Consider the following 27,802-nt stretch of genomic DNA (forward strand, 5'->3'; position numbering starts at 1 on the left):
GTCTGCATCCATGCTAACGATTGTGCAGAGGCAGGAAAAAAAAAAAAACGTACGACCATATCGACGACGCACTGTCGGCTGTTGAGAATGGGCAAGCCTTCCCTGATTCCACTTTCTTCCGGCGAGGAACTCGGAGAAACACTGCAACGTCTTCTGGAGGACCACTGGCCGGTGAAAGTTCAAGTGGCACACTTTAAGTCCAGTGATCCACACAGTAGGCACTCAGCATTTTGTTACGAACCCACACTCCCGTCATCATCCTCGAGAGGAAGCTAGTATCTTTCAGCAAAAATGCGCATTGCACATTGACACGCCGCTACAACTGTCTCCATTTACCTGGATGAACACAATAAAGCCCGTAAATTTCATTTGGGAGCATTTTGATTCATATTCTCATCCAGCCATCCCGGAAGAGTAATCGGTAGTTTCCCTAATAATAAAGGCCGAGGGAGGTTTTGTGTAAAGGACACGGCCGGTTTCTTTTCACAATCCAACCGTATGTTCCGTGTCTGATGACGACTTGTCCTTTTCAAGGTTCTTCAGAACTTAATCTAACCTTGCTACCTGCATTTGTTGTTTGAATGCCGTGTCATCCCCGTTGGACAATGCGAGCAACAGTGTTGCCGACGCAGCTATATATCAGCAGAGACTTTATCAGCACCTGGGGAATCGCATTTATTAATTTAGCTGCCGTATGTAAACTCGTGACTAGTATGACTTTTCCAGCGCTACTAAAACTCCATTTCTGGAAACAGAATTCCCAATGGTACAATAACTGCCCTGGCATAAAAACCATTATATATTTTCGGCGATGGTTCGGCCAAAGACGCTCAGCGAATATTTTCCTAACGTGGTCGCCTGTTTGTTCACAGAGCGTTCCTTGACGGGCCTCTTTATATGTGATAATGTAATAGTTCTCAGTTATAATATGATAAATAGCGTTGCGGTAGGTGGCTTTATCAATCTCGGGGGAACAGGTTCAATATTCGGTCGCCGTCGCGCTGAGCAGCGGCCGCAGCCCGCTGTCGCAGATTTATCGCTGCGCGCGTCATTCAGGTCACAGCTGCTTCGAGAAGTAAATCGCCCTGCCTGCCGCAAAGGTGAACGCCCGCCGTGCGACTGATAACGCTGCCTAAACGCGAAAACAATCGCGACCTTATTCTCTGTGAAGTCTTTAATGTGTCTTACCCAGCTCTGTATACCGTTAGTACTTCCACTGACTGGTGACTGCAGAAAATGACAGACCTGGCAGCCCGTCTTGATGCTACGCGACTTTCGTTCTCTGAACATGATAAACTATTATCTAATAAAAATGTAAGTAAATATCAGTAAAACCTTTACAGAAAATGAGCCATGTAAAAGTTGTCAATTTTTATAATCTAAAAATATGACTGTCGCATATTCAAGTAATTTCCGAAACTCCTTCACCAAAGATCAACTGCCAAGATGAGAAACATAGTAGATATACTCGGTTTAACAAAGCAGCTTAAATCACACAATAAAGGCAAGGCCTCAGGTCCAGATCGTATACCAGTCAGGCTCTTCTCAGCGTATACTGATACAATAGCTCCATATTTAGCAATTATATACAACCGCTCGCTCACAGAAAGACCCGTACCTAAAGAGTGGAAAATTGCTGAAGTCGCACAAACACCAAAAAAGAGAAGTAGGAGTAATCCGCTAAATTACAGGCCTGTAGCTGTCTTAGATTGTTTGCAGATGATGCTGTCATTTACCGTCTTGTAAAGTCATCAGATAATCAAAACGACTTGCAAAATGATTAAGATAAGATATCTGTATGGTGCGAAAAGTGGCAATTGACCCTGAATAACGAAAAGTGTGAAGTTATTCACATGAGTACTAAAATAAATCAGCTAAATTTCGATTACGCGATAAGTCACACAAATATGAAGGCTGTAAATTCAGTTAAATACTTAGGGACTACAATTACAAATCATCTAAATTGGAATGATCACATAGATAATATTGTGGGAAGAGCAAACCAAAGACAGCGATTCATTGGCAGAGCAGTTAGAAGGTGCAACAGGTCTACCAAAGAGACTGCTTACACTACGCTTGTCCGCCCTATTCTAGAGTATTCCTGTGCGGTGTGGGATCCGCATCAGGTGGGACTGACGGATGACATCGAAAAAGTACAAAGAAGGGCAGCTCGTTTTGTATTATAGCGAAATAGGGGAGATAGTGTCACAGGCATGATATGTGAATTGGAGTGGCAATCATTAAAACAAAGGCGTTTTTCGTTGCGACGGGATCTTCTCATGAAATTTCAATCACCAGTTTTCTCCTCGGAGTGCGAAAACATTCTCTTGGCACTACGTAGGGAGAAGTGATCATCACGGTAAAATAAGAGAAATCAGGGCTCGCACAGAAAAATTTAAGTGCTTGTTTTTCCCGTGTGCCGTTAGAGAGTGGAACGGTAGACACAACTTGAAGGTGGTTCATTGAACCCTCCGCCAGGCACTTTATTGTGAATAGCAGAGTAATCACGTAGATGTAGATTAATTATGAGCGAGTGTTTGAAATGGTACGGTAAGAGCTCAGAGGCAAGGATAAACCAACAGTTTCCAGGTTTTGCTTATATTTCGGACAACTGTTCGTTCATATGTGCACGTAACAAACGTTGCTCTACTCCAATGCACTCCTCTTGCATTTTCGGGGAATCGTGGTTCAAAGTTGGAAGCTCTTGAATACCGTAAGAGTATTGCAGCCGTCGGGCAGTGGACTAAGCGCAAGCGGCTAGGGCGACAAAGCATACTCGTACTGCGTTGGAAGGACAACATAATAGGATAATAAAAGTTTTTGATGGCGCTGAGCCACAGTCATGCAATACTATTTAAAAGAGTAATCCGGCATCTGACTGTGTATTATTATATTTATTATATTTATCTCTTTACTATCCAGAATTCGGCTTTTACACCATTATCAAGCACAGCGCTAAAAGTTGTCGGACAATTTTTCCGGATTTTAGCACTGTACTTGATGATGTGAAAGCTGAAATCTGGATCGTAAATAAGATAAACATAATAATACACAATCAAATGGCGGTTTACTCCTTAAAGAAATACTAGCATATGTAGAGCTGAATGACACCTGTGATGAGCTTCTATTATATCGGTCGTGTCCGCCCGCAGTAGCTGAGTGGTCAGCGCGACAGAATGTCAATCGTAAGGGCCCGGGTTCAATTCCCGGCTGGATAGGAGATTTTCTCCGCTCAGGGACTGGGTGTTGTTGTCCCAATCATCATCATTTCATCCCCATCGACGCGCAAGTCGCCGAAATGGCGTCAAATTGAAAGCCTTGCGCCCCACGAACGGTCTACCCGACGGGAGGCCCTAGTCACACGACATTCATTCATATCTCTCGTAAATAGCATTAATAAAATAGCCATTAGGTGGCACAGAGCTTCTTCATACTGTTCAAAAATAATAAATCAATTATTCTATCTTAAAGGAATCTTGCAATTATTAAATAGTTCACTTATCTTTTTCCGTATGACCCAAATCACCTCTCCTGCCCTCCAGCGTATAATAAAAATTAGAATTTGTGCTTCGAAAAACAATTTCCGTCTCCTCCACAAAATTCCATAAATGCAAATCCAGAGCAATTACTTAATTAGCTTTCCAGCTTCAATAATCATTTATGCGTTTCAAGCTTTGTACTTTTCAGTGGACAAACAAATCGCATAAAACTAGACTTCACCCAAAACTAATTCTATCGACTTAAAGTTACAAAAAGTAAGATAAGTCTCACGGAAAAACTATGCCAATATGTGATCGTTGCTCTGAGTGGCGATAACCTTCGGCACATTAAGGGCTGCTGCGGAGTGTTCACTGATTTGAAACTTCCTGGCAGATTAAAACTGTGCGCCGGACCGAGACTCGAACTCGGGACCTACAAGTTTCGCAGGAGAACTTCAGTGAAGTTTGGAAGGTAGAAGACTAGGTACTGGCGGAAGTAGAATTGAGGTCGGGTTGAGAGTCGTGCTTGGGCAGCTCAGTTGGTAGAGCACTTGCCCGCGAAAGGCAAAGGTCCCGAGTTAGTCTCGGTCCATCACACAGTTTTAATCTGTCAGGAAGTTTCACTTACAGTATATTTCAAATTTTTAGGAACTTTGTTCCAGGAAGAACAGCAATCTATTAATAGTATTATTTCAATACACACACTCGTGATAGCATTAAACTTGGTTATTTTTATTTTTAGATGACCAGTTTCCATCTTCTAAGAGATCGTCAGACCTTACATTTCTTTGACGACGTAGGAACCATTGTCGTGGAGAAAGCCGGTGTATGTAGGCAAGGAGAGCCCTACTCGCAATAAGCGGGAAATCAGAGTTAGTCCGGCACAAAGTTTCATTGTCGCCATTCCATTATATAGCTGATGCTTGTCCATAATCGCAACTGCGAATACATTTCTTGCACTTAATTATTAATGTAATGTGTCTAATTTCTATATACGTTACGCGCCAGATAGGCTCCGCCGTCTGGTCCTGTAGGCTAACGTACAGCCTACCTCTTTCAAACAGAACCAACGCGGCTGTCAAATTTAGTGTCTTCATGCAAGCAAATGATCACCAAGAACTGTTCTTGGCCATTAGCGCAGTCGAATAAGTAGGCGTTTGCTGACCAAATGCAGGTAATAATTTCTCCCACCTCCACGATTCGAACTGGCTACTTCCACGTTCAGTACAACAGTAATACAGCCAAGGCCCTCCGTTGACACAAAATGATGGATTCTATCCCACGTAGAATACTTTATCTTCTACGGCCTCTCTTGACAATGTAGGGGGCTAAAGAGGGAAATGGAGCGCTGGAAGGTTCTCGGCACAATAGCCGCTGACGGAAGCGGGGACAGGACGGCATGAAAGACAGTCCCGTAGAGCGCCGCGCCTGATGAAAGCTTAATCCTGCGCTCGGCCGGCCGTAAGCCGCCGAGAACTTTTATAACGAGTTGGCTTAAACAGCGGCCGCAATCTCCGCCTAAGCCTCCCAGGCCTATATTGATCTCTTCCCTGCAACTAACAGCTCAAGTTCAAGCCAATCACTTCGCCAAGAAAGTAGCTGCGAGCTGTGCGACAAGGGAAAAAACGAGACCAACCCGTTTACTTTAACGTCTCGGGGCTTTAGTCGCCAGTGCGTAAAATGTAGTCTCCCGCCGTAGTTAGAGACGCGCGAGTGATCTCCTACGTTTTTCGCGGCCAACTTCTCAGTTTGCTATGGCAAAAGTTGTTAATATACGTTGTAGTAGCAGTAACTCTCCCAATAAAAGTTTATGATGTCGTAGCAGGTGCATATTAAAGGCTAGTCGCTGCCTGCTATTGTACGTAAAATTCTTGTACACTAGTTATGCCCTATGTGACACCATACAGTCTTACCAGTTGTAAAGGAGGCACTAAATATGGAAATGGAAGGCCAAAATCACACACGTTCTTTGAAACCAAACCATAAATTGCCATAGTTTTAAGCGTGATGTGCAGTTGTCAGATGAATGACGAGAGTGGCTCATGCAACGACGTTACTACAATGGCAATTAGGGATCTGTTTCAACGAACATTTTGGCCTGTATTTCCATTCTAGCGAATAAACCCGGCGTTGTCCAGGAATTTATTTGCAGCTCTGCGTCTACGCCCGTACCACGCATCATCTGGCCTTGTGTTTAATGTTCGTAATTTCATATCTCCTGAACTATGTGTCGTACAGTGATATAATTTTGTAGGCACAGTCAGCGGCACATATGAATGTCTGCAAAATGTGTTACAAATTGAGTTAGTAAAACGAAGCAATAAATTAAAATGTTATGAACGATGCGGTAGTTTTCCACGCATCTCGCTATTCATGACGTCATATCTCCTGAACGATGTGTCGTAATATGATATAATATCATAGGTAAAATCATAGGAAGTCAACAATCAGCCGCAGAATTAATTTTGATTGCGCGGCTGATTGTTGACGGGAAACGTTAGCGACACCCCCGGACATTTACACAAGCCCCGCCCATTTACCCCCCTCCACACCTACCCCCCGCCACACCGACCAAGAGCGCATCAATATGATCTTTGGCAGTCCTCGTCGCTGTCGTGTTTTTGTTCGTCGTTTTTTGTTTTACCGCGGTTGTTCATATTAGCAGTGTTGTGCTGTTAGTACTTCTTAGCAGTTTGTGTAATACTGTCAAAATGAAACATGGATATGCACTCTCAATAAAGTTATCATACACAACGTACCTAATCTTGACTGTTGTGGCCAACTGCTGTCAAAACTGATACCTAATAGACATTAAAGTACGATAAGATGTGTTGAAATGACACTGACGAAATTATGTACATATGTTTAACAATAGGCAGCTCTAACGCTCTCAAACACTGAAGAACAACTCAGTAATCTCGTGTCTGCTATAAGCAAGCAGTCATAAGAGTTCACAAGTAAAAATTCACCCATTACACAGGCAAATATTAATGAAGAATGCCACTGTATAAATATCTGACTGCTTGCATTTCGCATTTCTACATTATCCCACTCTTATATTCTTCAGTCTTAATGAGGTAATCAGAAACACAGAATTTCTTACACCACGCGATGTGACGGAAATTTGCGCTCACTGCAGTTAACAAATATCAGATTTTTTGATATAGTGCAGATGAAAGCTCATGAAATAAGACAGTGTGGATACCATTTTTATTTTTCTTTCTTATTGATGATTTTTCAACTCGCATATTCAATGAACATATTTATAATTCTTTTCGCAATGGTACCGGAAGAACTGTATTTCGTACCTACTACTGATGTTCTCCCTTGTTATGACTGGCATATCTGTGATACGAACAACTTTGATGTTGGAACATGCGGCAGATCATGGGCGGAGCTTGGGATATGGATTGGTGTGGAGGGGGCTGATTGGGCGGGACTTGTGCACCGTCCGGAGCTGTCGCTAACGTTACGTATTGTTGACCGCCGATTCCTCGAAAACATTGCATATCGCAAGATTGTGGTTAGGTTAGGACCCAAGTTCAAATGCAGGACAACAAAACGCGTCGTCGCCACAATTCAGTTATTGGTCACTTAAAATCAACTGTCGTCAGAGCATCTCACATTTCCATTATACCTCGCAGCGGCCGCCTCCAACTTTTCTCCGCGTTACACGCTAACCGCACTTGCTTTGTTCACGGCGATTAAAGCTAACCTCAATGAGCAAACTCAAGACCGAAAATTTTCAGTTTCGGCACTAAAAATGAACTGTAATTCCTCGCTGTCACTAGTTAGTTATCGCCTCACACTGGCTATACGAACTACCGCTTTATCAGCCGATGAGCAGTGCTTTTTTCATAAGATTTACAAATAAAAAATTTGTCTGTTTTTACGAGATTCGAACCTATGACCTTCTACAGAAGTTTATGTGCTTACTGTGCAACGACGCTGTTCTGCGTCAAATGTGTGTGTGTGTGTGTGGGGGGGGGGGGGGGGTTCTGTGTTAATAAGAGCCAGATCCAAGATTCCGGGCCCACACGCACTGGGATAGAAAGCCGGACAAGGTGAACTGCCCAACCGTTATGGAAATTTGGCGACGGCGAACGTTTTGGGCGTGACGTTCAGCGCTGTGAATGGTGGAAAAACCAGCTCCAGCGCGTGAAGTGTCAACTACCAATTAATTTTAATCGGACTATAGCGTGTAGAACGGGCTACACGGACGACGTAATAATTGAATGCTCAGCGCGGCAAGAGAGCCACACGAGGAGCCGCTGAGTGATGTTAGGGCAGAGTAATAACAAGCAGAGACAAAGGGTTGCACTGTGACTGTGACTAGAACAGCTGCGGCGGAAAGTACACGTAGCCTTGGCACCGGAAGAGGCAGCGAGTAAGGAGGCGCCCGAGTGGCCGGCTCTGCTATAAATAGTGCGTGCCGGTCAATATCGGCCGGCTGTGACTGTACCTGCACGCCTCCCTTGTCAGGCCTGCCCCCGTCTTTGTGGAAACTTCCGCGTCGCCTTCCGTACTCGTCCGCTACCTGATTAACTGCAACCACAAAGTGCCTGAAACGTAGGCAGTCTCTTTTTTATTAGAATGGATGGGAATACTTTTCTGGCCCAGAACAGTTTCTGACGATTTCCAAACGATCCTCCACTGTAGAAGTACATTTGGAGAAAGCCGCGTGTATACACTGTTACATAGTATGTCTGCAAACTGAAGAGTGAGCAGATGAGTACCTAATTACGTCGCATGGAGCAACTACAGGCTGAAACTTCCTGGCAGATTAAAACTGTGTGCCGGACCGAAACTCGAACTCGGGACCTTAGCCTTTCGCGACAAGTGCTCTACCAAAGTTTGGAAAGTAGGAGACGAGGTACTGGCAGAAATAAAGCTGTAAGGACGGGGCGTGAGTCGTGCTTGGGTAGTTCAGTTGGTAGAGCACTTGCCCACGAAAGGCAAAGGTCCCGAGTTAGAGTCTCAGTCCGGCACACAGTTTTAACCTGCCAGGAAGTTTCATATCAGCGCACACTCCGCTGCAGAGTGAAAATCTCATTCTAACTACAGGCTGTTTAACAATGTTGTACTGACACTTCCGTAGCGGACCTTCAAAATCGGTAGCGACACAGACGTCGGAGAGTTGATTATTTTTCACTAAATACGTTAAATCTACACAAAATACGGAATTAGTGTCGAGTATAACAAGAAAAACGCGCACGAGCACACTCTACTTCACGGGTGGGCAACCGGTGGGCCGTGGGCCGTGGGCCGTATCGTGCCCGCGATTGGTTTCAGTCCGGCCCGCGGAAGAAATCGTGCGAAAGATATGATGGACGCATTAGAACGCTGCAATTGTTGAAACTGAAGGTAATTTGTAGTGAATTAGTTGCAACAAGTTGCTTTTGAGGTGTTTATTTTTCCATGATGTTATTGCAAGATTGCTGGCATCCCATCTTCAGTTATTTTCGTTTATTTCCAGTTCGTGAACATTGTTTATTCACTACTGGAATTGCAGAACTTTAGTTGCAAAGTTTTTAATGCGGCTATTATAAAACGTCGTAAGTACAGAAATGACATTCACAACACACAAATAAATGCAAACATCTAAAGATGAGGTGAACATCAAATGAATATACTCTCAGAAACGCGTATGGTGTGTCTGGAAAGGGGTGCCACTCGTATCGGTGTGTTGCTGCAAAAACATTGTCACATACTCCATAGTTTGGATTTTATGGGTAGTAGTCCTGCTGGCGCGTCACGTAATGACGCGGCCCGCGAGATTGTGTGTGAATCAGCCCTGCGGGTCACCAGAAGGTGTCCATGTCTGATCTACGTAAATCAGCGAACGCTGCATTGCACTGCTGGACGGAAAATAGTCTGTCGTCCTGTAACGGCAGTCGTATCATTCTTCCGACGATGGCCACTTCCTCCAAAACACACGCTGCTCGCTTTTCGGTTTACCGTCCGACTGTGTTATCTGAGCAACCTCAATTTGTCATTGCGGTGTCTCTTAACTGAAGGTGCGACGCGAAGTCTCGTAGGAGGCATGCGATCGTTATGTAAACTCGAATCTTTCTCCACTGCTGAATAGGTCGCTAAATAACTATTCACTTTAGTGTTCAGATATGATCTGTAGAAGCCTTTCGGGCTCTGCCAGTCGATAAAGATTCGTGTCTCGTAAGGTTTTTATCTTGGCATATTATAACTGAGAGAGTCCGGACATCGATCTCTCCCAGGCAGACCTCTGCATCTCTGCCACCCGAGCATTCCTCATAGGACGACTCAACAATTCGAACGCCCGATACTTTCCTTCCAACACTCTTAACTCGGTAGGTCCTCTCCTAGACTGGCCGGACACGAACTCAGCAGTTCAGAAACGGCAGAATAACAGTCCACTAATCCGGCTACCTGAATTCCGCCGCTTGCCATGCAGGAAGATGAGCCCGTACGTGTGTTTAGTCAGGGGTGTCTTCTGCGCTTTGGGCAGAGGCAGATGTGTGAGACAGTTTTCATTCTCGTCTCAACTCTTTGGCTGAATCGGATCCCCCTAACGTCTACATTTTTCTGAGTAACTTGAGAAGAATGCACACAAACAAATTCGTATAAATAGCGTCGGCTCTCGTTCTACATCAAAAACTGTCAAGAAAACCAAAGAAAGTGTATTAATACAGAGCAAAGTTGTGTCGTGATGAAATGAACAGACTGCACTCTATGAAGTGTTTCCATACGAAGTTTAAATGTTATTAGATTAAAATATAAGCTGAATAAATGTTCTTGCAGTTGTATTTCATCATACACTTTCTTTCTTTAAACACGTGTTAGTCAACCTTCTGTCAGATTATTTAACATAACAATTTGCTTTTTTAAATCTGTAGTAAAATTGTAATAGTACCCTTTAGTTTAACATTGCTGTATACTTCAATATGGCTTACCGACGTTATAGAGAGTGATAAAGAGACAATCAAAGCTCTGTAGCTAGTTAAGAGTTCGGTTGTTGGTCATGTAATAGTTGTAGAATTTGTCTGAGCGTTCCAGGTTAACGCTACAAGAAGGTACAATTTGGTAAAGTCGGGTTTAGATAGTGCTTAGATGGAGAACGGAGAATGAACCATTCACTTGGTGTGAGAGCACAACCGCTTGGGCCGGGGTGGAGCTCGTCATGGAGGTATCTAACCAGCTTTCTCCACTGTAGTTAGTTCTGATACGTTACTTCATTTTGTTTGAAAATGTGTCGAATTTCACTTGTTTAACTAATTTGTTGCTACCAAAGAAGTTTACTAGCTGCAATAAACACTACAGAGAGGAAACAACAAAGCCTGAATAAATTTCGCTCTTGTTTTAATTACATAAGGAGGGCACATTTTCAGAGCAGTCAAAGTACTGAAATAAATCAGACAGACAGTGCCATGGCGATTCATCAGTCTTTCATAACAACAATCAGGAATATTTCTTAACCCAGTCTGAGATTTCCTTGACGTTCGCTGAAGCAAAAACACGTGGTCCATACATCGACCTAGTATCTCACGCGTCAAAAGCACAATTTTCCGGCAGCATGTCCGAAAGGATGATTCATGCGAGGATGCTACGGATGGATAGTTAAGATGCTGATGGTGGTTCGAATTTCCAGCAGCGGGATTCGGGGTTGGACTGGACCTACCGATAGTGGACGTCATCTTTTTAACCGTGACATGACGACGACGTGGCGTGTGACGTCCTAGGAGCGAAAGACGTAGGTAGAGAGCACTGAGCATCGAGAATGAATTTTCATTCTACACTGGGATGTGCGCTGATCTGAAACTTCCCGGAAAATCAAAACTGTGTGTCGGACTCGGAAGCTTTGCCTCTCACGGGCAGCAACCTACCAACTGAGCTAACCAGGCACGAGCCGGCGTCACAGCTTCACTTCGGTCAGCACCTTCTCTGCCGCCTCTCAAACTTCTAAGTAGTCCTCCTGCATACCTTGTAGAACTAGCACTCCTGGAAGAAAACATATTGCGGAGAAATGGAAGAGCCTAGGAGATTGTGTCCAAGCCTAGGAGACTGTTTCCAGAATGAGTTTTCACTCTGTAGCGCGGTGTGCACTCAGTCGTTTGGGCATTTCCCGGGTTCTAGTCCCGGTCTAGCACAGTTTTGATCTGCTAGAAAATTTGAACGCTGAGCATATTTCCAGAATAAGATTTTCACTCTGCAGCGGAGTGTGCCCTGATATAAAACTTCCTGAAAGGTTAAAATTGTGTGCCGGACCGAGCACTTGCTTGCGAAAGGCAAAGGTCCCAAGTTCGAGTCTCGGTCCGGCACACAGTTTTAATCTACCAGGAAGTTTCACTGAGGAGATTATTTTGCTTCTACATTTTTGGAGTGTGGACGGATTGATACGTAGCGTATCATAAGATCTAGATTGGGTTGAAAAGCGACAGTTTGTGTTCTGATGACGGCAACGAATGGAGTGTCATGATAATTATAATTCTTGGAATGGTGCGCACTTCATGCATACTGAATGCGATGAGTCATGGATCAAAGCAGACATATCGACAGGTTCAGTATTTCTGGTGCAGTTGACAGGTTGGTTTGCAGATCCCGATCACCTTCCTGTGCGTCCGGGGTGAACCCCCCACTTCCAGTCTCCTTAGAGTGAGGCTGTGATGTCCAACCGCCCGGTATAGCGGGAGCACTGCGCGAGTGCGCCCTCCCCCCCCCTCCCCGCCACTTCCCCGCCACCCATCCACACCCACGCATCCCCCCCCCCCCACACACACACACACAATTTTCTCGAAGTTGGCAAACCGAAGTAGACGGTAGTGGACAGAAACTCATCAGTATGCAATTCCTACAGAGGATTTCTCTCATTCTTGCCTGTGCACGAACTCTCGCGTGACGTAAGAGCTGTGATTGAAGACGAGACCGTTGTAAGATAAGCTCCCGCGAGTCAAGAGAAGCGAGCAGTTTGCTCCGACTCCAGGTCGGACTGCTTATCTGCTTCCTGTGTCTGCAGGAAGGCAGTTCCTCTCTCTCTTCTGTCTTTCTTCGCCAGGCGGCTTTTTCCGGGCAGATCCCTGCATTCATCTGACAGCTCCAGCTCCACTTTTCGTTGTCTCTTCTGCACCAGTTCTTCTCGAGAGATAAACCACGAGATGTTCCACAGCTAAAATACTACTCACTTCCCGCAAACGACTGACAAGTTTGTTCTTCTTATTCGCGTAGGTACTTAAATTGTCGGCTTAAACACTAATCTTGTGACGTAATTTCGTTCCGACACAGAAGGAATTTCTCAAACTTACTTAAAAAAATAGTTAACAAACGGTAGTGTTCAGTGAAATGGTTTCAAGTGAGAGGTATGTTAAAAGCATCTCCGAATCCGGAATGGGGACACAAATTAGGACCACACTTTCAGTAATCATAGGAATTGAAAAGCTTAGTAATGGCCACGTCGTCTTGTCGTTCTCATACCCACTTTGTCGAAGGCAGCTTAAAGCTCCATCGATGTAGGCAAGTAGCACACAAGCTTTCCGTTTAGATTACTAGATACGACGGCCGAAAATATGTTGGATTTAAGAATTTATGTATTCCAGGATTACATTTTCGTCGAATAAATGGAGTCTTTTTGATGCATTAAATACTGTCGGCAAAAGATTTATGCAGTAATCTGCTAACAAATGAGAAAATTCTATACATAAATATTCGCTTAGTTTCTCTGATTTGTTGTTATATTTTTACAATATTGAACTAATACAATAAAAATTTGTCACGTTGTTTCATTAATACGGTATTACATTGTAACAATTGTAAATAATTACAACTTTACATTATTAAAATTTAATTTTCCTTGTTAAATGGGTTATTACGTTTTTTATTTGTTATATTATCACATTTGCATTATCAAGTCTGTTATCCGTTACTGTGCTATTACGATCTTATTTATATGCTCTCACTGTTTATCAAGAGGGTATATCAGTAGCAATCCTTATCTTCCCCTGAGTGACTGTTAGTGGTGTAATAATAAGGGAACGCTAAAACTGTTTTAATGACAACCGTAGGTTAGCCATTTTTTATTCCACAGTTGATTACATTACTAGTCATTTCCGGCCTGTGGCAGTCTTAACTGGAGAATCTGCAGTAATACCTCAAAATTAAATTGTTTGCAGGAAATGAAAAAGTCTTACAAAACGGATCGAAAGTGAATTCCGAAAGTGAATTTCCTTTTTCATTGCTATAACTATCACATGGAATTATGTTGCCGCAAGTTGAAACGAACCTGATAACATTACTTAATAAATACGAACAGATCTTGCACTCGACAGTACATTTCGACAAAAATCTTCGTTTCGAAACTTACGTTTCTCCTCTTTGAATATGCTAACACGAAATTTTCCGAAGCAGCTTTCCAGAAGCTGTGCCTAGTGCCTGTGTGCATATTCTGCAAGGCTAATCAGGGCACCCGTCGTCGCATTCGGCTGCGTATTGCAGCGGCATAAATGCATTCCTGAACAGTCCTGGAATCGGCTTCTGACGCAAGATCTGCTTTGGGCCAGGATCTTTCCTAGGAATATTTACATCGGCGAGATGCTGAACCATAACCTTTCCTTTCTGTCTTCCTACATTCCTTCTGGCGTGCTGAATAATCACAATTTCTTCGTCCTCTCTACTTTCATATCTAGCATCTGGCTAATGAATTTTTAAATTATACCTTCTTTTCACTCGGGCTAACGTGTAAATGGGTGCGACACTGTTTGTCCTCTAAAAAAAACCCGACCACCTCAAAATCACTGTGTATCTTAAATGAAAACTCTTTTGAATAATGTCAGTTTCAGTCGAAATTACTGCAAGCCATTGGCTGTTCCTTACATCTTTTGTAGTAAGCGTTAATTAGGAATTACACTTTTTTGTGCTGAAGTCGTTCTCGGATTTAATACCCCCTCAAGGAATTGCTGCCAATTGACACAGCTCGTACACCACGTGCCTAGTGAATCGACACATCTCTTTTGTTGGTGTTTGGTTAAGTTATTGGCCATGGTTTCTGGGCATCCAGGTTCACGTTTTCTGTGGTTTCCTTAAATAATTTACTGAGAACGCCTGTAAACTACATTCAACAAGGCCATGGGTAATTCGTTTTGTCACCCGTCTGACAAGACTGATGACTTTGAAGGGACGTAAAATTCTTTTCTTTCTTGAACTTGTTACAAGTTCCGCTTTTGAGGCTAAAACTAAAATCATTCATTCAATGTTGAAGCAAGTGAAGACAGAGATTAGAACGGTGATATCTCCTCAGTTTCTTTCCTAGCATTTATACGTCGCAGAGGGAACCAGCTGTGCCCATGTTTTCGAACAATTATTATTTAATCTTTGACGTCAGATAGCGTCCCCGTCGCCACAATCTTAAGTTTGAAGTCGCCACCTGTCCGTGAACACTGGACTCGCATTCGGGAGGACGACGGTTCAATCCCGCGTCCGGCCATCCTGATTTAGGTTTTCCGTGATTTCCCTAAATCGCTCCAGGCAAATGCCGGGATGGTTCCTTTGAAAGGGCACGGCCGACTTCCTTCCCTAATCCGATGAGACCGATGACCTCGCTGTCTGGTCTCCTCCCCACAGAAACAACCACAACAACAACCTGTCCGTGAATTGTGCGAATTTTGTTCTGCGTGTTAACTGTTCGTGTATCGTTGTTCGGAGATTGGGAATTACCCCTGTATTTCCCTAAATGAGCTTGAAAAATTGTCTAAACCCACAATGATGCTGGCTTGCGCACCAGACCATCCGTCGTTAACGCCGCGCAGAATTGTTCAGTCTGGCTAACCTCCCCGTCTTGCAAGCTAGCGCGTCGGGTGTTGAGCTACACGAGCTGGTCAGTGGTGATGAACACAAGGAGACCGCGTCTATTATCACCGATTTCGTCTAGATTTAAGACAAACACAAGGCAAGAACAGAAGTGAAAGTGACGAAGGTGGAAGCTCCAGACGGCCAAGCGCTAGAAAAACAGCGTTTTTGGCGCGGGTTGGACAACGCACGAGCCATTTCTCAGTACGTTAGCGCAATTTCCAGGCAGTGGTTGGATGGTTCAAATGGCTCTGAGCACAATGGGACTTAACAGCTGAGGTCATTAGTCCCCTAGAACTTAGAACTACTTAAACCTAACTAACCTAAGGACATCACACACATCCATGCCCGAGGCAGGATTCGAACCTGCGACCGTAGCGGTCGCGCGGTTCCAGACTGCAGCGCCTAGAACCGCACGGCCACTCTGGCCGGCGCAGTGGTTGGAGCAGTGGAAAGATGACAGAACGGTAATCGAAGGGTCATGTGATCGGGACCTCATGTTGAAACATTTTTGATGTCAAATTTTTACATTGCTCATGCTGAAAACAAACTGGAATATGAAAAAAGTAACACGCCTCTGCAGCGCAGTACGTTATAACCCTCCATGTAAGATTATTGCAAACAGTTTACATATGCCTACAAGAGTTTTGGCTCTGTCGAACAGAATTAAAAACAACGGTGAATGAGTAGGCAGCAAAATAAAGGTATGTCATTACTTCGTCGAAATCTAGGAAACATACAACAGGCTTACATAATTTTTTAACTGAAGTGATGACTCCCTATATGCAGCAGAACAGATTCCTTCTGTTAACTGACTCGTGGGGAAAACAAATACACAATTATACGACGAGATTTTTCGTGATAAATAAGGACTGCCATAGTGCAATATTAAAGTAATTTCTGCCTAAGGCACTGCACCAGTGCAACCCTGGATGTACATTTTAATCGTCGGGTAAGAAATTTCACCAAACAGCTTCAAAACTGCTTGTACCTCATCGAAAGAGAAAAAGAAATCGTATCCCAAGAAGACGGCATTCGAAGTACAGCACATTGTGCATCACCTGCTATCCACGCCAATATTCGGAGAAATGACGCATTAAGCTTGGTTTGCTGCGAAACTGTGCGATGAATGCGAATCTTTTATGAATGTAGACCACGTCTGTTTTTCTACAGAACCACTTAATTGTAAAAATGTGGCTTTTACAACGTGTTGTAGATGCCTCGTTTTTACGATGAATTTCACTCCAGAACGTGCAAATCATTAACTGTAAAGTAATACACCTAATTTTACAAAAAGTTCTCGTGTGCCTCTCAGAATCTCTTCCTGGAAATTTACTTCGCATCCAGACTTTTTCTTTGTCGTAACTTTTCATGTCGTTTATAAAAATATTAATCAGCACAATACAGTGAACATTATTTTGGTTTATAACGTAAAAATTACAGAAAAATGTTATAATATGGACTCGACCCTACGGTCCTTGGATTATCGTTCTGTAATCTTTCCGCTGCACCAATCGCTGCCTGGAAAGTACGCTAACATAAATGGCTTGTGGATCGCCCGACCCGCGTCGACCTGCTATTTTCTCTAAACGCTTGGCCACCTGAAGCTCCCACTTCTGACATTCACATCTGGTCAAACTCTGTAAATACCATAAATTATATGAATATGTGGTGTCTGTTCTTTCGGACATTTTCGAAAGAACTAATACCACGTGGAATCTGCAGCTGTGATACATATTATGTAAACTGAAGGTGGTGGGGGGGGGGGGGGGGGGGTGGAGAGAGGAAAGGAACGGGAGGGAACTACTGATGTAGGCGCATCCGCATTTAATGCGGAATCAGCAGCAGCTAGTGAAAACAGTTGTCGAGCCGCTATTCGGACTCGGGATCTTCTGCTTATTATGCAGTTGCATTAACCACTGCACGGCCCAGACACAGTCCGCGCAATTGTGATAAGCGATATCTCAGCATGCCTCTCGGCCGACACACACACAGCTCTGTCTAGGGAGAGCTTTACACACACATTCCTCACAGCACCACCTATCCGCAATCTCCGTCCATGTCCTCTATGCTCGCTACTTTGAGATTCCGCAGGTCGACAAACGTAATTGTGCATCTACACTGAAGATAATAGATTCATTGCCCACCGACATGGACGGGGACAGCGGATAGGTGGCTCTAGGTGGAGGCTTGCCGAGATAAATACTGTGTCCGGATGGAGGAGTGGTTAATGCAACTGCCTAGCAAGCAGGAGATCCCGGTATGGAAACCATGTCCGGCACACATTTTCACTCGTCTTCGCTGATTCCGTATAGTCCAGATGTAGCTGACATCAGTAGTTCCCTCTCTTCCCTTTCCATTCTCCCCCCTCCACATTCAATTTACATAACAAACACCATAAATTTGGACGAAATGTGTCATGACGAGTAGCGCAGTCCCCGTCTCAGTATTAAATAAATTGCTCCCGACATCGGCATTAAATTTTGTTCAGTCTTGAATACGGTGCGGATCGAAATTTGTGGTGTCCACGTGTAAGAGTCACCACCTTCGATATTCACTTTGCTACTTGTCGCTCTGACAACGAACTAATATTGCGATAACCCACTCTCCATTGCAGGAGTTGCTGGCACGGGTGAGAATGATGTGGATAAAATCTCCGATTTAATTTGGCCGGTGTCTATCGATTCCGAATTGTTCGTTCAGAGGAGCAGGCGGCGCAGGCTGGGGGCTGATAAGCCGCAGGTTTTGCCGCCAGTGAGGCGACACTGGCACCACCCCGGAGGCGTCTCGATTGCACTCCAGTCCAGCCCGCGAGGCTCCCGGAGAGTAGGGGTGGGAAGAACACGCCGCGGCCCCCTGATTTCCTTGTTGTCACCACAAGGCTTTCTGGAGGGGCGGCCTGCTGATTGGGGCAGTCGTAAAGGAAATCGATGGCGCCGTCTGACAGCCAGTTACTTCGCGTGCGGCCTGCCACGACACGGCACGCTCACGCCATTGTACGACGCTCTGGCGTGGCCGGCGCGTGCTGGCTCCGAGTAGTGTGCGTTGCACCCTCAGGCTTCATTAAGCCGGCGTTCCCGTTGTTGGCGCAAGTGTCACGTCCCCTGCAGACTTCCGCCTTTGTTACATTCCTTAAAGGTGAGGTAGAGAAGAGAAGTGAATATCAGCTGTTTCACGAATGTGAAAATTTCCTCGCGTTAATAAGCGATATGAAATTGGGTGATCACCCAAAACCAGTATTTGGGAAGCCAAACGGAAGACTTGGATTTGTTGGAAAGATAAAGGATAAAATGCAGAGCGTTTGTGAAGGAAAGAGTATACAAGTCGCTAGTACAAATTCCAAAATACAGTTCCGTGTTTGGAGTCCTTTAGAAGTAAGCATGATACCACACATCGAGAGAATTTAGTCTCTGTGGTATCACATACACCAAGTATTCAAAAGTATCCGGACACCCAGCTGAAAATGACTTAAAAGTTCGTGGCGCCCTTCATCGGTAATGCTGGAATTAAATATGGTGTTGGCCCACCCTTAGCCTTGATGACAGCTTCCACTCTCGCAGGCATACGTTCAATGAGGTGAGGTGCTGGAAGGTTTCTTGGGAAGTGGCAGTCCATTCTTCACGGAGTGCTGCACTGAGTAGAGGCAGAGATGTAGATTGGTGAGGCCTGGCACGCAGTCGGCGTTCCAAAACATCCCAAAGCTGTTCTATAGGGTTCAGGTCAGAACTCCGTGGAGGCCAGTCCATTACAGGGGTGTTAATGTCGTGTAATCACTCCGCCACAGGGCGTGCATAATGAACAGGTGCTCAATCGTATTGAAATATGCAGTCGCCATCCCCGAATTGCTCTTTAACAGTGGGAAGCAAGAAGACGCTTAAAACATCAGTGTAGGCCTGTGCTGTGACAGTGCCACGCAAAACAACAAGGGGTGCAAGCCCACTCCATGAAAAACACGATCACACCATAACACCGCCGCCTCAGAGTTTTACTGTAGGCACTACACACGCTAGCAGATGATGTTCACCGGTCATTCTCCATACCCACACCCTGCCATCGGATTACCACATTGTGTACAGTGATTCGTCATTCCACACAACGTTTTTCCACTATTGAATCGTCCAGTTTTTACGCTCGTTACACCTAGCGAGGATTCGTTTGGCATTTACAGACGTGATGTGTGGCTTATGAGCAGCCGCTCGACCATGAAATCCAAGTTTTCTCATCTCCCGCCTAACTGTCATAGTACTTCCAGTGGATCCTGATGTAGTTTGGAATTCCTGTGTGGTCTGCCTATTACATATGACTACCCTCTTAAACTGTCGGCGGTCAGTCAACAGACGAGGTAAGCTTTTGTGCTGAACGTGTCCCTTCACGTTTCCACTTCACTATCACATGGGAAATGTGGACCTAGGGATGTTTAGCAGTGTGGAAATCTGGCGTCCAGTCGTATGACACAAGTGACACTCAATCACCTGACCACGTGCGAAGCCCGTGACTTCTGCGGAGCACCCCATTCTGCTATCTCACGATGTCTGACTACTGAGGTCGCTGATATGGAGTACCTGGCAGTAGCGGGGCAGCACAATGCACCTGGTACGAAAAACGTATGTTTTTGGGGGGGTGTACGGATACTTTTGATCATAGTGCATCAGCACCAGCCCACAGGCGTCAAAGCTGCCAGTGGAACTGGAAGTTTCCGTCAGACGCCCAATGGTGCATGCCTGCTGAGCTATCCCTACACTGGATCTGGACTAAGAGCACCCTCTCCCGCCGCAATATAGGACGGCCGGCGGCAACCACACAGCCCAGTTGCACTTGGAGCCTCTTCGCAACGTGGTGCTGTACAGATGCAGCCCAGCCGCGGCTCCGACAACGTCGTTTGTGCATTAGTGCGGAGGGACTCATCCCTTTTTGACAATGAGAGCTGGACTTACTTCTTGCTGCGTTATTTCCAATGATAAAAGTTCTTACGATCGTGGCATGTTGGTATAACCCATATGAAAATGTAAAAGAAATTATTGGGGAATTTGAAGCAGAACTCTTGGAAGAAATGACGACGATGTCCTGTCAAAACCATATTGTGTAAATTTAGAAAACCCATACTTGAAAGAGACTGTGCGACCATTCTGCTGCCACCATTGTATCAGACACCGTGAGACTGTCATTAAACGTTAACGTGTAAGCGAGAAAAAGTTTAGAAAAGGTTCGAAATTATCTTTAAAATTTGCTGGAAGTCGCTAAGTACTCTCATTATTAAACACTGGATGAGTATATCCAGGGTAATTTCCGCAGTGCAGGATTCCAGTTGCAGCTTGTCTGTCTAACGGCTTTGAGGAGCAACAAAAGTATGAATTTAAATGTGTCATGTAAATCTGCTCGAATTTAGAAATTAAAATGCCGTGATCTACTCCTTAATACGTATAAACTTAGGTTAAAGGTTTAGCACGGTGAGAAAAGCATTACAGTAAGATACTGTGTATGTACTGAAGCAGCGTATTTCATTGTACGCAAATACACTGACGATATTAATCCATTATTGGGGAATGAGAATACTTAGCGATTTCCAACAAACTTGACACACAATATGAAATCCCATTAGAATAGAAACTTTCTCTCGTTAATTCCCCCCCCCCCTTCCTTTTCCTCGTTCCCACTCCCACAAAATAACGAAATGGAAAAAGTTTCACTTACATCTTCGCTGTTCACACAATAAAACTTCAGCATTAGCCTTGATATTTTAATTTATTAATATTTTACTCCTAAATCTATTTGTAACACATTTTTCAGACGGTATCCACATACAGCACTCTATGAGCTTGCAAAATATTCACGAGATAAGGCGTCATAAACATTGAGAAGCGTCAAAAGCTAGCTTTTGCTTTAAACGGAGCGGAAATTACCCAGGATATACTCATCCACTGTTTGATAATGAGAGCACTTAGCAACTTCCAACAAGTTTAAAAGATAATTTCAAACCTTTTCTAACCTTTTCTAAACTTTTCCTCGCTTACACATTAACGCGAAAGAGATGATGGCGGCAGCAGCTCCTCGCACGAGCTTCATCGAATATGTTTTCCTGATTTACCGAACAAGAACAGTCTCCCTTTTAAACTCTACATTTTTATCTCCCAGGCATCTCTACTACACATTTTCGTGGACTGCACAGCCCTGTTACGACCCTAGCAGTGCGTCTGCGAATTCGTTCGGTGCCCGTTGTCAAACTTGCTTAATAAGGACTCCAAACGCTGAAACAGTACGCAACAAGTGGTCATACCAGTGTCTTGAACGGGGTTTCCTTTGTAGCTGCACCACACTTTTGCAGCACCCTTCTAACAAATCCAAGTCTTCTGTTTGTCGCCGGCCGGAGTGGCCGAGCGGTTCTAGGCGCTACAGTCTGGAACCAGGCGACCGCTACGGTCGCAGGTTCGAATCCTGCCTCGGGCATGGATGTGTGTGACGTCCTTAGGTTAGTTAGGTTTAAGTAGTTCTAAGTTCTAGGCGACTGATGACCACAGCAGTTAAGTCCCATAGTGCTCAGAGCCATTTGAACCATTTTTTTCTTCTGTTTGTCTTCACTGATTTAACGTGCTCGTCCAGCTTCATGTCGCCACTCAACATTATCCCTAAATATTTAATCCGACGGTATGTGACTTGCGCCAGGTGTTTTCCACTCATCTTGTGAACGGATACTGTCCGAATCTGTCTCTTAGTAGGCATTATTTGGCTCACCACTTTGACACAGGACGAGGTGGCGGTGTGGTAAGACACTGGACTCTTTTACCTTTTATTATTCTGATGATGGAAGCTTGACTTCCGAAACGCGTCAGTCTTAGTGTTTTACACTATAAACAAGTGGTTTTTTTAACATTGACATTCACAACCATGACCACTCATCCAGTATGGATAAAATGAAAACACTGGACTCTGTTTCGGAAGCATCGGCTGTTCCAGTTCCCGTATGGCCATTTAAATTTAGGTTTTCTGTGATTTCCATAAATCACTTGACCCTTTAAGTGATAATGTTTTGTCCCACAGAACAATGTAATACATGGCAGTATCTACTCTTCAAGAATACTAATCAATAAAACTGCTAAATTTATAGTGCATTACTAAGTCCACCATGAGTTACGGGGTGGCAAATATTCATACCAATGAACCAGAAGCACAAAAGCAGTGCCGAAGAAGTTTGAAAAAAATCTGCGGAAAATTAGCAATAACTTCTGTTGTTGTTCATATGCCTTCAAGAGTAACCAGTTTCTCAAAATACTGGTGTTAGCAAGCAACTTTAGACAATTCACACAAATCCATATTTAGAGCGATTACGGTATCAGTCAGTTTCACGAGTTTCATAAAGTGCTTCTCAGAGCACCGACCTTAGCTGCCGCATCTGTACTAAACGATTCAGCTACAGCTTCACTTGACACAATGTGACCCGGATTACCATCAGTTACCATAGTGTTTGAAACTGTAGAAAGGATAACTACATCATCTGCATCAGTCGCCTCAGACTTCTGAAGCTTCTGCTTGCTCTTCTGTAAGCTCTTCCCAGCAGTACATTACACGAGCGGCCAGAATTTCATCTGCCTTGGGACTATGCCACCTCCATGAAACCCTTCTTTATACGTGTTCATTGATATCCGCATTATCCTCTAACTATAGAAACCAACTACAAACTACTATATAATATCCCTATTACATTAAAGTATGTGCAAAACTGTTTTCGCCATGTTGCGTGTTTTCAATAACCATCGTCAGGGTGCACTGTCACCGAAAATAATTTATATCGGCTACTGATATTTTCGAGATAATATTACCTGCAATGTTTGAAGAAACATTTCACAGCGAATAATCAGTAAAACGAGATGTAGCTAGAAACTGAATTCACGACCGTATCTTAGCTTGGCGTGGACGAAAACTAGCTGTGAATATGCCTACAAACGACTCTCGTATTGATTTTATGCTTTATAATTTAGGAAATATTAATGTGAATCGACCTTCATATTTTTATCAGGTGAGCAGATTCACAGGTTATAAATGCTAGCCGAACACACAACCAGCTCAAATGCCGTAGGTAAATATTCATATCACTCACTTGTCTGTTGATATCTCAAAATTATCGATTTAGAAGCGTAAAAAATAGTATTCGTACTTATCAGAGAAGCTGTTGTGAATATATTAATACAAATTCAATCGATTAATTGTAGCAAATAAAGTAATTAACTACATTTATGATATTTACTTAAAGGCCGGCATGGTTCCTTTGAAAAGACACAGCCGGTGCCTTGCAACGTTCTTCCTTAATCCAAGCTTGCCGCTGTCGCTAATGACCTGGGCGCTGACGAGAGGTTAAATCCAAACCTTCCTTCAGTGTTTCACAAGCACACCCGGAACATAACACTGTTTTGCAGATAGAAAATCATACAGCTTGCCTGGAAGCGCGTGGAAAACCACCTGAAAATATTAGCTATTCGTTCAGCATAAACGTAAATACTGTTTCATTGCAAACGAACAGACGACGTGACCTGCCCGAGAGAACTGGACCCGGGAGAGCGAAGTGACTGCAGCTTTTGATTATTTGTTTGCCCAGAGTATTCTAGGCATAACATTGTGAAGCCCATATTTTCCTCCCCTTCAGAGGAAAAGTGAAGACAGCTCCAGAAAGAGTTCGAAAAATATATTTGACCGACCAGAGTAATTTCGCGCTAAGAGTAAAGAAACTGAACGCTAAAGTGTCTAATCGATCTTGATGGGGCAAGAGAAGTAAGACACGAGAAAAAAAGCATCTGTCTTACAGCAAGTACTTCTGCTTAATGTTTCCATGGATAAGTAGCAGCAGGTAGCTCACTGAAACATGGATATCTTTTCTGTAACAGTTGCCTTGAAATTTTCGACATTTAATTCGCAAGAGGACGCAACTGATGTTCTGAGTTTTTAATAGGTATACTTAAACTGATTCATAGTAACACAGCCATATAGTTGACGATTTTCGAAGATTTCTTTCATTAATTCCACCATATTAACTCACTTAGATAGATGTAATATTTTTTTAATGAGCAACGTCACTCTTATCTAATCGGTTATTCTCCACCTTACTGAACTGTGTGTCACCTTATGTCTTGCCTAATGGCAAGCGAAACCCCCCCTTGAAAATATGGGGCACAGTGATAAAGACAATGTGACGTTCAGGCTGTATTGAGCTCCAAACCGAACTCTGAACTTTCTTACAAGCTTTGAACGTGTTAGATAATCTTTTAGGACATTAAACACAAATAATGCAAGAGCGAAGGAAACCTATTTCTGTGACATTCTTTCCAGTGTGTGGTTGCCACTGCAATCAAATGTAATTGAAGAAGCAAAATTGTTTCCTTCGTAAAATGTTGCACAGCTCGTCATCTCCAGGACTGTCTTTTGATACCAGTGAATTTCAGTCTGAGCTCGAGTCATAATATTAATTTTCTATCGTTCACTGAAATTAACTTTTTAAATCACAACATTTTTGCCGTGTGTCTGTAATTATATTTATTACGTCCACTACGACAGTTTCGGCATTCGAGCCAGTTTAAACTGCAATGTCGAAATTGCAGTACTTAACATAATAAACAATTACAATGAAATGGCGAAAACATTTCATTTTAAAACTTTTGGAGCACTTTGCTCCCCAGTAAAGAAAAGATCGTAAAATTCGTTGGTTTTCTCTAGTTTCCAACATATTCTAGCCACTGTAAAGTTCACAATTCGTTTTTAAAAGTTTGTCCTATATTCACTTTACACGCAAAATCTACACTGCACAGTTCTGGAGGAAAGGGGCCTTGTGCGGCTGACCCGAAATATCGCGTGTGTGCGCGCGCGCGCGCGCGTGTTTGTTTGTTTGTTTTTGCTTGCTTGCTTGCTCCGTTTGAGATACATGAAACAAAATCTGCACTTGATGTACCTCGCTCTAGTTATGGGATAGATGAATGCGATAAACCTCTAAAAACCTCGAGGCGCTACCAAGCCAGGATACCAAACGGCTGACAACATATTTGCTTCACTGTAAAAGTAGTGTAAGTTCTTAAATAAGTAAAGCATAATTTACACGACAGCGATGTTGTGAGCAGAGTTCTTAGAGTGCACAGTATCGGCAAAATGCTGGGGCTTCCTCAAGGAAGTGGCAGAATTGCGAGCGAGATAGCAAGATTTTTCAAACCACATTTCGTCGCGGCTGTTCGCCGAAGCAGCCGGAGAAGTAGTTTGTCAGGCTACGGAGACCCGTTCCGCTGAGAACAGCTGAAGAGCTTCCAGAAACTTCAGAGGAGAAATAAGCGCAGGGCTGCAATAAAAGCGCCATAGCTGCTCCCCTTTGTGTTCGAATTTGCTGCTGGCAATCAGCAATAAGAAGAAATCTCAAAAGGAAGTCGTTGAAGTCTACAGTAAACGGTCGTTCGCTTTCCAGACCCACAGAAATAGCTCTTCAGATGAGACAAAATTGTTTGGCATTAGCAACAGCGCGTGCTGATGCGAATTATGCACGCAATTGCAAAAAGAAAAAAAATACTTGCACCACACTTCTGCAGTGTAGCCACTGGCCTACGTGAAAGCGGTGCTGAGGACTGTGGAGATACAAAGTATATGCTTTCAGAACTTACCGGTCTATGAAAAGTATGGTGAAGTAATTTTTGTTACTTGCACCCACAGACAACGAAACAGGTTTAATAGACAGTCCCCCGTGCTATTTCATCAATCGTCTGGACCAGAACCATATGTTCTGTCCATCGTATAGCACCTAATACCACTTCCTTTTCGCTCATTCGGTTGTTTGTTTGTTTAGTTCCCAATTTGAGTCTACGACGAAAAAAATGTGATGTCAACAAAAACGTATTTCGTAGGTTTCTTCGGCACATGTCAGTAAGTTAAAAAAATTTTGAATACAGAAGAATTCGTCCATAAATTTTACACATTCGACAATTACCACAAAAACACAAAAGTGATACAAATAAAACGCTCAGCTACTTCGTCGAGACTGTTCTTTGTAGCTGCTTTAACGTGCGGTGAAAATGGTAAATCGAGAAACTCAAAAATGGTTCTGAGCACTATGAGACTTAACAGCTGAGGTCATCAGTCCCCTAGAACTTAGAACTACTTAAATCTAACCAACCTAAGGACATCACACACATCCATGCCCGAGGCAGGATTCGAACCTGCGACCGTAGCGGTCGCTTCGTTCCAGACTGTAGCGCCTAGAACCGCTCGGCCACCCCGGCCGGCAATCGAGAAACTGTTTGACTTTAAACACGTGTAAACTATAGTGGAATTAATGAAATGGTGCGTCGTCTTTAAGATTGTTTAATGAAATAACCTACATCTCTGCAGTAAAACTTCTTCCATCTTCTGCACCTGTTTGAGAGAGACAATTCTTTCCTTCAAAAATGTATTTTCGCTAACGGGTGTCAATGGGGAAAAAAACTACTTGAGCTATGTTTTGCAGTTACTAGTATAATCCAGCTTGTGCACGGAAAGTCCGTTTGTTTCATGAGGTACCTAAAATGTTTTCACTTCTATAGAGATCTAAAACGCAGAAAAAAATTGTTGCATGACAAGCCCGTCCACACCCAAGACTTTTGGGAGAAGCAGTATTTATTGCCCTGAACGTAAATATTGAAAAGATTATAGTTTGCATTTGAACACACAAATCTTACTTTCACTTTCCACTGACAGGTTCTTTTCCCTCCCCCTTTGCTTACAAACTGATCTTACTAAAAGTAAGTAAATCTGACATAGCATTCATTCTACAGTAGTATCTTTAATAGTTCTAGAATTTTTGTGATCGTCCCATTATGCGTACAGTTTGTTTTAAGGTTGCAAAAACACATTTACAATGTACAGACCTAGCCAGCGATGTGCTGTTTGTTATATAGTTTAGCCTAAGGAAATTTCGTGGGAAAGTAAAGTTCTGTAGTTTCACAATCACTGTAGCACGGTCGTTAAGACACTGGCTTGACCCTTGCTCGGATGGAGCAGGATAAAAATCGTTATCTAACCGTTCTCTGTGCTCCCCCTAAATCTTTTAAGACTGACTACAGAACGGATACTTCAATAAGACCACTATCGTTTTAATTTCCTAGCGTTGTCCAGTCCTTATGTAATAACGACGCCGTCTAGACGTCAAATTCTAACTTTTTTGCTAAACGAGAAACTTCAATGGGTGGCTTGGCGGAGAAGTGTCAAACTAAAAGGCCAAGGGATTCATCGCACATTGTGCTCCTTTTTTCCACTTAACGTAACTTCTAGTGACAGTGTTTTATGAATTTGGAAGAAAATAAAGTTGCACCATGGGTTGGATACATCGTTAAGCCTTATCTCCCACGGTAAATGGTTGGGTTTCTCGATTCCCAACTAGGAAGTAATAAGACTACTCCCATCCCACTATTTTCTGTACTTGCTTCCACAATCGTTATTTAATAACAATCCAGGCCGAAAATATTGTTCTTCCTAAAATAACAATTGCAGTAAGATCACGACTAACATTGTTAGCA

The 27,802-nt window shown here is 43.5% G+C and overlaps 1 protein-coding gene across 3 annotated transcripts in view; it reads left to right on the forward strand.

Moving 5' to 3' along the window:
• LOC124713025 (glutamine synthetase 2 cytoplasmic) overlaps positions 1 to 27,802 on the forward strand; it is a 414,124-nt gene that overhangs the window by 373,670 nt on the left and 12,652 nt on the right. The gene's annotated exons all lie outside the window — the stretch shown is intronic.

This window comes from Schistocerca piceifrons, chromosome 1 (genome assembly GCF_021461385.2).
Source record: "Schistocerca piceifrons isolate TAMUIC-IGC-003096 chromosome 1, iqSchPice1.1, whole genome shotgun sequence".
NCBI lineage: Eukaryota > Metazoa > Arthropoda > Insecta > Orthoptera > Acrididae > Schistocerca > Schistocerca piceifrons.